Genomic DNA, 12,500 nt, shown 5'->3' on the forward strand with positions numbered 1-12,500 from the left:
AATAAGGGCAATAATGTGGGGATGTACAGAGAGAACAAAAAAGAATGACTTTATCAGGTAAATAAAAGTGAAATGAAAATGTGTCTGAGCACATTAATGGGTTGTTATGTTTTCACTTGGACTTTTTTTAGCGTTTGTTTTTGTTTTCCTCCTTCAAACCGGTTTGGAGCACTCCTCTAAAACATGACACAATGAAGCCTTTTGAAAGTCTTTTTCTTTTTTTTTATTCTGGAATCAACTTTATCAAGATGTCTTCACGGTGCTGAGTCTACTGTATGTGCATGGTCACTGCAAGTGTTCATTCTAATAAGATCCACATTCTTGTGATCTCTTCCATGGCCATGTATGGTCAGTGAAGTGAAGAACTGTGATTATCTCTTTATCATGGCACCTGTTAGTGGGTGGTATATATAACAGGCAGCAAGTGAACATTTTGTCCTCAAAGTTTATGTGTTAGAAGCAGGAAAAATAGACAAGTGTAAGGATCTCAGGAGGTTAACAAGGACCAAATTGTTATGTCTAGACGAATGGGGCAGAGCATCTCCAAAACTGCAGATCTTTTGGGATGTTCCTGGTTTGCAGTGGTCAGCATCTATCAGAAGTGCTCCAGGGAAGGAACATATATATATATATATATATATATATATATATATATATATATATATATATATATATATATTAGGGCAGTCAAAATTAACGCGTTAACACAAATCTCTGTTTGACGATTTCTATAAAAATAGAAATAAATAAATGTAAAATAGGCGAAATTATAACGTTCAATGCAACATATTTATTCACAATGTCCTTTCTTTACCAAAAAATTATTTTTAGTCACTAAACATTTACTGATGCACCAAGTCTCAAATCAAGCACCAAAAAATCTGCCATGAAGCACACATCCGGCAATTAAAACTGTCCGTATGAAAACATAAAAGTTTTGTTTGGTGTCCTAATATATATATATATATATATATATATATATATATATATATATATATATATATATATATATATATATATACAGTAAGGAAAATAAGTATTTGAACACCCTACTATTTTGCAAGTTCTCCCACTTAGAAATCATGGAGGGGTCTGAAATTGTCATCGTAGGTGCATGTCCACTGTGAGAGACATAATCTAAAAAAAAAAAATCCAGAAATCACAATATATGATTTTTAAACTATTTATTTGTATGATACAGCTGCAAATCGGTATTTGAACACCTGTCTATCAGCTAGAATTCTGACCCTCAAAGACCTGTTAGTCTGCCTTTAAAATGTCCATCTCCACTACATTTATTATCCTCAATTAGATGCACCTGTTTGAGGTCGTTATCTGCATAAAGACACCTGTCCACCCAATACAATCAGTAAGAATCCAACTACTAACAAGGCCAAGACCAAAGAGCTGTCCAGAGACACTAGAGACAAAATTGTACACCTCCACAAGGCTGGAAAGGGCTACGGGGAAATTGCCAAGCAGCTTGGTGAAAAAAGATCCACTGTTGGAGCAATCATTAGAAAATGGAAGAAGCTAAACATGACTGTCAATCTCCCTCGGACTGGGGCTCCATGCAAGATCTCACCTCGTGGTGTCTCAATGATCCTAAGGAAGGTGGGAAATCAGCCCAGAACTACACGGGAGGAGCTGGTCAATGACCTGAAAAGAGCTGGGACCACTGTTTCCAAGGTTACTGTTGGTAATACACTAAGACGTCATGGTTTGAAATTATGTATGGCACAGAAGGTTCCCCTGCTTAAACCAGCACATGTCCAGGCATGTCTTAAGTTTGCCAATGACCATTTGGATGATCCAGAGGAGTCATGGGAGAAAGTCATGTGGTCAGATGAGACCAAAATAGAACCTTTGGGTCATAATTCCACTAAACGTGTTTGGAGGAAGAAGAATGATGAGTACCATCCCAAGAACACCATCCCTACTGTGAAGCATGGGGGAGGTAGCATCATGCTTTGGGGGTGTTCTTCTGCACATGGGACAGGGTGACTGTACTGTATTAAGGAGAGGATGACCGGGGCCATGTATTGCGAGATTTTGGGGAACAACCTCCTTCCCTCAGTTAGAGCATTGAAGATGGGTCGAGACTGGGTCTTCCAACATGACAATGACCTGAAGCACACAGCCAGGATAACCAAGGAGTGGCTCTGTAAGAAGCATATCAAGGTTCTGGCGTGGCCTAGCCAGTCTCCAGACCTAAACCCAATAGAGAATCTTTGAAGGGAGCTCAAACTCCGTGTTTCTCAGTGACAGGCCAGAAACCTGACTGATCTAGAGAAGATCTGTGTGGAGGAGTGGGCCAAAATCCCTCCTGCAGTGTGTGCAAACCTGGTGAAAAACTACAGGAAACGTTTGACCGTTGAACGTTTAATATTATTATTATTATTATTATTATTATTATTATTATAGTATATACATATTCTCCACCTTCCGCTTGAGGAGCCCCACAGGTGCTCAGTAGGGATTAGGTCGGGAGAAACATTTTGGGGTCGTTATTATGTTAAATGCATTATATTTTGCTTCAGAATGTCACAGTTCATGTTGGAATCCATATTTTCCTCAATTAACCGCAGCTCCCCAGTACCAGCAGCACTCATGCAGCCCCAGACCATGATGCAACCACCATCGTGCTTAACTGTAGCCAAGACACAATTTTCTTGGTTCTCCTTATCAGGGCATCACCACACATGCTGGACACCATCTGAGCCAAACAAGTTTATCTTAGAAACCACGTGGGAAATGTACTTAATGCCCTAATTCTAAAAGGTACGTTTGGTGCAACGTCGATACAGAGCATCACCCAATGAACACCATGCCGACATTGAAGCATGATGGGGGTAGCATTATGCTTCAGGGATGCTTTCCTTCAGCTGGCCCAGGGGCAATTGTCAAGATAGATGGAAAATGTGAAAATATTTTTTGGGACAAAACCTTCTAAAAATGAATGATTTCACATTTCAACATGACATTTATTTACAGCACACACCAAAATCAACAAAGACATGGCTTCATAAAAGGATAATCAAAGTCCTGGAGTGGTCCAACCAGAGCAGAGAACTCAGTCCAATTGTAAACCCATGGAAAGACTTAAAAAGAGCTGTACAAGGGAGCTCTTCTTGCAATATGAAGAAACTTTTACTTTTTTTGGAAAGAAGAATGGGATAAATAGAGTGTTTTTATATATATAAGTCTAATCTGAATAAAATCCAATATTTCCTGCGCATTTTCTACACTTTGCTTTGCTCATTCCTACAACAACACATGTTGGTGTGCCCTTGTTAGCACGTATTTACAACTTTCAAACTAGTAATTACAACATGGCCGGCGTTCAAGTACTCAAGCTGGAAGCCACCAGTCGGAACAGACAGAATGTTCTTTTCATGTCCATCCATTTACTTTTGCACAGCTTTAAGGCGTTTTTTTCTCTCTCTTTTAAACAGCATTTGGAAAGAACACTTTTGCTACCGTATAATTTACCACAGCGTCATCGGTTCACGCCATTTTGAAAACGTGCCACGCCTCATCAGAGCACAACACAACCATGGTGCAATCTGTTGTCTCAAAAAATAACGACTGAATATCCAGCATTGAGTTTCCTCCCACATAAACGCACATTGGACGTTTTTTTAATAAAGTCTGGGTTTAAGCCGAGTTTGTTTTTTTTGAGTTTCCGATGTGAGGATGTCATTAGACATATTTAGTTTTTCCTTGACATCCTGGATTTGCGCTGCGAAATAAAATCTTTGCCAGGATTTCATGCTTATGGCCACGTCCCAGAGGCGAAAGAGCACAAGCAATGAGAGTCACCGTTCCCTCAAATTGGGTACACGGAGATGTATGCAGATTGCAAATGTGTCTATATTGGAAAATGTTGGTAACCAGCACGGATAAGTCGAGTCTGTACATGTGTGTGTTTTTATGTTTGTGGATTGGCAGATGCTAGTAATCAGTATAGATTTAAAAGGGTGTGTAGAGGTGTGTGCATGTGTGTATTGGCAAATGCTGGTTACCGATTTATTGTGTGTGTGTGTGTGTGTGTGTGTGTGGCACGCATGCTGGCACATGTTGGCTACCACCATGAATTTATTCATGAGGGCTGTCATGGTGTGCACTTGCATTTATATGCAGATTTGGCAGAAATGAGTCACTGATGAATTCTCTGTTGTCTCGGCCCCGTGTGTGTGTCTGTTCAATTCTCAGCTCTGTGCTCAAGTGTTTGGCACAATGTGATGCCAATTACAGGTACAGACGAAGAGAAGCCAAATCAAGGTTCGGGCGGGGGGGTTGGGGGGGGGTGGGTGGACGGGTTGCCAGATTGGAGCTTTATAGCTTCCTTTTGCAATTTTTGTAAAAAAAAAAAAGAAAAAAAAAAACGTGAATAAACCACCACGTTTGCTAGTAGATGTATAATTTAGCCGCATTTTTCGGTGCTGCCTCTATGCTGAGTGCTAAAGTGCCTTTTAAAATCTTATAAACCTGAAAAAAAAAAAGTCTCGACTGTGGTTTAAGCAACACGTTCATGTCAGTGCACCAGCTCTAATGCATTATAGTGTCTATAGTAAAAGCTCGGTTATATGATCTAAAGCTAATATAAAAATACAGGGAGTGTTTATACAGTATGTAAGTAACATATGATATATTATCATATTATTGTTAATATCAGTAAGAAAAATAGAACAAGCCTATCGCACAGATACTCCATAACATTAAGCGTATATTTAAATCTTCGCAACATGGCAAATTGTTGGTGAGCCGCTGTGGTCTGTGTGTTTGTTTTCCGTGCCCTGTCATGTTTTATTCTTTACATAAACCAGTTGTGCAACTTTGACCTGTTGTTCATACGGCACCTCTTAAATGCCACTTCCTCAAAACTCACCATGAAGCATTATGCAAATCTTTTAAGATGAAATATGCTTTCGATTGAGAAACGAAATAAGCAGGAATGCAAGAAATATATGATCTTTCAACAGCACTCAATTTCACTTTAGCTTATATACCACAGCACTGATGAATTTCTGAGTCATTTCTGACTGCCATCCAAATGTGGAGAAAATAATGTGTTGGCAGATATTTACAAAAAACACAGCATCACCTAAGACAGTGGTCTATACCATACGGACTGTGGAGCGGCACCAGTCCGTGGGTCAATTGGTACCGGGCCGCACAGAAAGAACACATAACTTACATTGTTTTCATTTTATTTATTATCTGATTCTGAACGATGTTTTATTTTGGAAAATTACTGGATTCTCTCCGCTCCGGGTAGCGTTATGCTTTGGGGCTGCTACTCTTCAGCTGGCCCAGGGAAATTTTTCATAAAAGATATTTTGCTTTCGTTTGTCAAAAAGCTGCAAATGAATCGGGAAATCACATTTCAACACGACATTTACACAAAGCGCATCAAAATCAACAAAGACATGGCTTCAGAACGGGATAATAAAAGTCCTGGTATGGCCCAACCAGAACCCCCGACCTCAATCCTATTGAAAACCTATGGAATGACCTACACAGGAGATCCCCCATGCAATTTGAAGGAACTTAAACATTTTTTGGAAAGAACAGTGGGTTAAAAGTCTAGATGTGTGAAGGTAATCGAGATTTATTCAAAAAGACTATAATAAGGGTAAACGGTGCGTTTAAAGTATTAGTTGGGAGCGGTGCTCAGACTTATGCAATCGGGGTGTTGTAGGTTTTGTTTACGTAAAATGTTCCCAATTATGCAATATTCTTTTTTTAGAGGCAATTTCGGTGCTGTTTCTATGCTGAGAGCCAGAGTGCCTTCTCATAAATCTTAAAAAAAAAAAGAAGAAAAAGAAGAATCTCTACTTTTTTTTGGTCTGAAATAACTTGGAATGGAAAAAATAAGATGTAAGATATCCTTTACATGGTTTGGAGAGAAAGATTAATCACCTTTGGGTCTGACTGCACCCCAGGTCTCCTCACCCCACCTACATCAGTACCTGACTTTACTAACACCCTTGTGTCTGAATGAATCTCCACAAACACACTCTAAAACCTAGAGGAACATCTTCCCAGAAGAATGGAGCTTATTGTAACAGCGAACGAGAACTAAATGCGGGATTGGAAGTTCAACATATGAATCTGATGGTGAGGTGTCCACAAATGTTTTTTGTCCATAAAGTGTATTTTAAATAAAGTAATGGGAAGCTGAAGTTAATATTTTGTTGCTTTAGAGATCCTTAAGATCCCTGCAAACACATGATTTCTGTAGCTCAAAATAAAAACGGCTGCACCTGCACCTAGTTTGGCCAACTTTTCATGAGTAAACCGCTCCAGGCGTCTCAGGATTGAAGGGTGGCTTCTCTACACAGCGTCTTTCCAAATATGCTGGACAGGATTCAGATGGGTTTAGGGCTCATAGTGGGCCACTTCAGAAGAGTCCAGTGTTGTGCCATTCTTGGGTGCGTCCAGTTGTATGCTTTGGGTTTTTATCCTGTTGAAGGACCCTTGAGTTACAACTGAGACAGAGCTTTTTGATGCATGGTGATACACTTTGCTCCAGAACAGCCTGGAAGTCTGGAGATTTCATTGTGCCCTGTGCAGATCTGACGCTCCTCATGCCAGACACAGCAAAGCTGCCCCTGAAAAAGGATGAAGCCTTCTCCATGTTTCACAGCAGGCATCATGTTCTTTTTGTTTTCTTTATGAAAGCTTTTGTGAACATCTGTGAACATACAGCTTGCCAAAAGGCTCCAGTTTGGTTTCAACTGTCCAAAGGATATTCATTCAACAGAAATATGTATGAGTGTGTAAAATGCATGCAGTTTTTCATTTCAGCATTTTCAATTTCATCATCTCATTACTTTCAAGAGGTAAAAAAAAAAAAAAACATAGCTTGATGACGAAAACTACGATTTCCAGCTACTGTAATCTAAATTACAACAATATCTATCTTGTTTATTGGATTTTCTGTATCATGAAATATCTTAAAATGTATGATGTGTCTTTCTTTAATTAATAACAGATGCAATTTGTAGCATTTTGACTAAACAGAATAAAAGGGACATGATTAATGTAGAATTATAGTCAATTTTGGCCTGTTTACAAGATATGTTTTTCCCCTCCTCTTATTGGTTAGTTCCAAATCACTTTCATTTCATCATGATGCTTTTTTTTTTTTTTAAGTCATGTAATTAGTATCCAAGCCTTAAATTTGTTCTGGGTCTCGTCTCTTGCCCGTGACTCCTACAGACTTGCGCTCTGCCTCTCACTGTGCATTACAGTGATGCAACACACCACCCTGTGATTGATTATTTGTTTATGGATAATAGCACATGCCATTGGGTTTCAATCCTTTCTTATAATTATATGATCACATTGGAATTTTAGCTCATTTTTGTGTAATGTATGTAATGCATGTGGCTTACAGTTAAAATCTACTACTACTAATAATAATAAAATATGATTGGCTGTTTATCATCAGGCTTTATTGAAATGGAATCACTCCATCTGCTGTGACAAGAAAAGTGCAAGGAGAAGTTCCAGTGTGTGTGCTTATAAAGCTTCATATGTATCATCTAAGGTCATATGGATGTTTATTAGGTATGTCCAGCCTGATGACTCAGATGTGTGTGTGTGTGTGTGTGTGTGTGTGTGTGTGTGTGTGTGTGTGTGTGTGTGTGAGCAGCTGAATCACACCCTGAACTATAGCTGGATACCCCCTGCTCCTAACATGTGACTAGGACAGCCTTTCTCTTGTTTGTCTTTGGAGGTTGTGTGAAAGAAAACAGACTGCCTGAGAAAACCTTGAGCCCTGGTTACCATGGCGAGAGACATTGATTATATCGTGATCATTTATGGCTTCCTGTTAAGTACAATTATTAACTCTGACATGAAATGAATACACTAGAATTTGAACATCTGTAATGGACAGGTTCAGCAGTGGACATTCTCTTCCTGGTATGTAAAGCAACACACACACACACACACACACACACACACACACATATATATATATATATAAAGATGAACAGATCGATGAATCTGTTGCCTACATTGGACAGTATTTTCTTCTAGACATCGTCAATGACGTTGCCCCAGTGTTCACACATATAGGGTGAGCTGATAATGTAGTAAAATGCCCTACAGATGGTGACAGGGATTCCCTCAAGGTGGGTTCAAAACATAATTGACATGCAACATCTCGCACTCGGTCCAGTAGACAGAAGGAGCCCCAGGCCTACGTAGAACATTAACTACTGAGCTCCTTAAATCTTTAAAGCGGAGACACTATTGAATGAAATGGGCCGAGTAATAGGGAGTTTTAATCAGCTCTTTACTTCATTTCATTTCCTTATTAGTTTGTTAACGAATTTGACCAGCTCTTCATCAGGTCCTCATTTGTCCTTCAGTTCCTCATTTGGCCTAAACTCACTTGCATCAGTTTGTAATTAGTTCATTAAATCCACTCTTAATTGGGCATTAATTTCTTCATTTCATCGATTGTTAATCGGTTAATTACATTTCCTCAGGTCTACACGCCCAAGGCCGATCCACTCTTCTCTCGACTTTGTCGGTTCTTTAATGAAATTCATCAGTTCCTCATCAGATATTTATTACATTTTATCACTTCTACATCCAAAACCAGCAGCTCTCGTGTTTCCTCAGCCGGTCATCAATTGAATTTCATGGGTTTTCACAGTTCGCAATGGGTTATTCATTGACTTTCATCAGTCTCGTCATTAAATTTCATTAGTTCATTAACTGACCCTGACCCATGATGGTAAAATATATCCCATGCTATAAACACCGGGGAGTTTAACTGCTTTACTCAGTTGTCGGGCATTAGAATGTTAATATCCATTACAAAAGATTATTTCACTATGCCCAGCTGTGTAGTAACACCTCTCTCCACAAGATGTCAGTAATCCACTAATTATGTACAAAGCACCTCAGAGCAGAAATACTCTACACCAAAATGACCAAAGTATCTGACTTTTCCAGCCATTTGTGGTTCTTCTCCAAGCTGTTGTAATGCAATTGTATATGAAGGCATACAATTGTAAAGGATGCCTTTTGAAGCTGGTTTCCTGAAATGTTCCTTTCACTTGAACTAGAAAAAGAAAACCGTTCCAGCATGATTATGCTCCTGTGCACAAAGTGAGCTCCATGAAGATGGTTTACATTGGTTGGAGTGGAAGATCTCCTGCTATAGAGCTTTGACTTCAAACCTACTGAACACCTTGGGGAGGAATTGGAACGCTAACTGCACCCCAGGCCTCCTCTAATCACCTATATCAGTACCTGTCTTTACTAACACCCTTATGTGACAAATCTCCGCAAGCACACTCCAGAATCTAGTGGAACATCTTCCCAGAACGGTGGAGCTTATTATAACAACAAATGTGGACTAAATGTGGAATGAGATGCTTAAAAAGCACCTACTAATTCTATGGTCAAGTGTCTATCAAATTTGTGCATCAAATTTGCTCTAATACATGTGAAATGTCTGCATTTTATTTAGATAGCCAACACATGGAGACTGGAATGTCTTAGATTTGGTTACTTCATGTCTACTGTAATATATTGCACACCATATTACACACCACTGATGTGTAAAGATTGCACTGTTACTCTCAGAGGCCTCAACATTTACAGTCATCCAGGCCAGTTTAAGTCATTTCATTTTTGCTATTCTCCTGCCTTACACTGTGCATGTGTTTTTTTTTTTTACAGAATTTACCTTTACATTTAACGCATTTGGCAGACACACTTATCCACAGCGACTTACATTTATCTGATTCATACAACTGAGCAGCTATGGGGTTAAGGGCCTTGTTTAGGAGCCCAGGAGTGGCAACTTGGTGTTGGCTGGGATTTAAAATCATGACCTTTGGATCCAATGCCATAACCACTAAGCTACCCCCTCCCCCTGAATGACACTTTGCTGAATGTACAGTAGTGTAGAGGTGATTATTCAACTTGATCTTTATGACAACAGTGTCAGAAAAACTCAACCCACCTCCTCTACATTCAAGCTCATCTTGCTAATTACAGTTGTGTTCAAAAGTATTCAACCCCCACTGAAATTGATTGTTTTGGTCGGTTTGACATTGATTATGATCATTCAGTCTTCCTGCTTACAATTAAATCAAAGAGGCATGTGTAGGTCAGACAAATATAACATAACATTTATAATGAAATAACCACAAATGTCTTTTCTGAGCTCACATCATTATCAGTTTTATTCAACCCCCAAGTGACATTCAATCTTAGTACTTAGTACAACATCCTTTTACAGTTATAACAGCTTTTAAACGTGAAGCATAGCTTGACACAAGTGTCTTGCAGCGATCTACGGGTATCTTCGCCCATTCATCATGGGCAAAAGCCTCCAGTTCAGTCACATTCTTAGGCTTGCGCACTGCAACTGCTTTCTTTAAGTCCCACCAGAGGTTCTCAATCGGATTTAAGTCTGGTGACTGCGATGGCCACTTCAAAATGTTCCAGCCTTTAATCTGCAACCATGCTCTAGTGGACTTGGAGGTATGCTTGGGATCATTGTCCTGTTGAAAGGTCCAACGTCTTCCAAGCCTCAGGTTTGTGACGGACTGCATCACATTGTCATCCAATATCTCCTGGTACTGAAGAGAATTCATGGTACCTTGCACACGCTAAAGCTTCCCAGTACCTGCAGAAGCAAAACAGCCCCAAAGCATGATTGACCCCCCGCCATGCTTCACAGTAGGCAAGGTGTTCTTTTCTTCATAGGCCTTGTTCTTCCTCCTCCAAACATAGCGTTGATCCATGGGCCCAAACAGTTCTAATTTTGTTTCATCAGTCCACAGAACACTATCCCAAAACTTCTGTGGTTTGTCCACATGACTTTTGGCATACTGCAGTCGACTCTTCTTATTCTTTGGGGACAGCAAGGGGGTGCGCCTGGGAGTTCTGGCATGGAGGCCTTCATTACGCAGGGTGTGCCGTATTGTCTGAGCAGAAACTTCAGTACCCACATCTGACAAATCTTTTCTCAGTTCCTCAGCAGTCACACAGGGACTTTTCTCCACTCTACGCTTCAGGTAGCGCACAGCAGTCGAAGTCAGCATCTTCTTTCTGCCACGACCAGGTAGCGTTTCAACAGTGCCCTTTGCCTTGAATTTGCGAATGATGCTTCCTATGGTGTCTCTTGGTATGTTTAACATCTTTGCAATCTTCTTATAGCCATTGCCCTTCCTGTGAAGAGTAATCACCTGTTCTCTTGTCTTCCTGGACCATTCTCTTGACCTCACCATGTTTGTAACCACACCAGTAAATGTCTAGAAGGAGCTGAGTATCACAGTCATTTTAAAGCTGCCTAATTGGTGCTTATTAGGCTTTATTGCTGCTCCCTGATATCCACAGGTGTTTTCAATACCTGATTGAAAACACTTCATTGAACCTCTGTTCTTCAGAGTGGTAGTCTTTAAGGGGTTGAATAATTATGTCAATGAAGAATTCACAAAAGAAACATTTACTACTGTATTACAAAACTAATTGATGTCATTTTAGTTGCATATGGTTCTTTAAGAAGTCCTTGTAGGATTTCATTCTGAATACAATTACAAATGTACACTAAATTCCCTAAAACCATTTACAGCATTGGGGGTTGAATAATTTTGAACACAACTGTATAAACCCAATTACAACAGATTCCTCTTAGGTGTGTCCGATTGGATTAATCCGAACGTCATAAACCAACCAGGCATAACCTGTTTTAAAAATAATAAACTCTTCCATTAGCACTGGTTACGTACCTAAATCCTTCAAACTGGCAGTTATCCACCCCCAATTAAGAAACCTGACCTTGACCCATTTCAGCTGTCTAACTACAGACCAATATAAAATCTCCTCTTTATATCCAAAATTTTTAGAAAAGATTGTAGCACAGCAGTTCTGCTCACACCTACTTATGAATAACATTTTTGAAATGTATCAGTCAGGATTTCGGCCTCATCATAGCACAGAGACGGCACTAGTTAAGGTGGTAAATGACCTGTTATTGGCCTCTGATCAGGGTTTTGTCTCCTTACTTGTTTTGCTCGACCTTAGTGCAGCTTTTGACACCACTGATCACACTATACTATTTGCTAGACTTGAGAATGTTATTGGAATAAAGGGAACAGCTCTCTCTTGGCTCAGGTCTTATTTGCCTGATCGCTATCAGTTTGTTGTTGTAAATGGTGAGTTATCCACACTCTCTGAGGTAAAGTTTGGTGTTCCTCAAGGATCTGTCCTATGCCCACTGCTTTTTTCTTTATATATGCTGCCTCTGTGTGAAATTATACATAAACATGGGATTCGCTTCCATTGCTATGCTGATGATACACAGCTGTATATTTCAGCACAGCCAGATGAGAGAGATCAGCTTAACAATGTTGAGAAGTGTGTAAAGGACATTAGTGGATGCTTGATAACTTTCTTCTGCTCAACTCAGATAAGACGGAAGTACTTTTACTAGGACCAGATGCAGCTAGAAGCAAACT

This window comes from Silurus meridionalis, chromosome 10 (assembly GCF_014805685.1).
Source record: "Silurus meridionalis isolate SWU-2019-XX chromosome 10, ASM1480568v1, whole genome shotgun sequence".
In the NCBI taxonomy this organism is placed as follows: Eukaryota; Metazoa; Chordata; class Actinopteri; order Siluriformes; family Siluridae; genus Silurus; species Silurus meridionalis.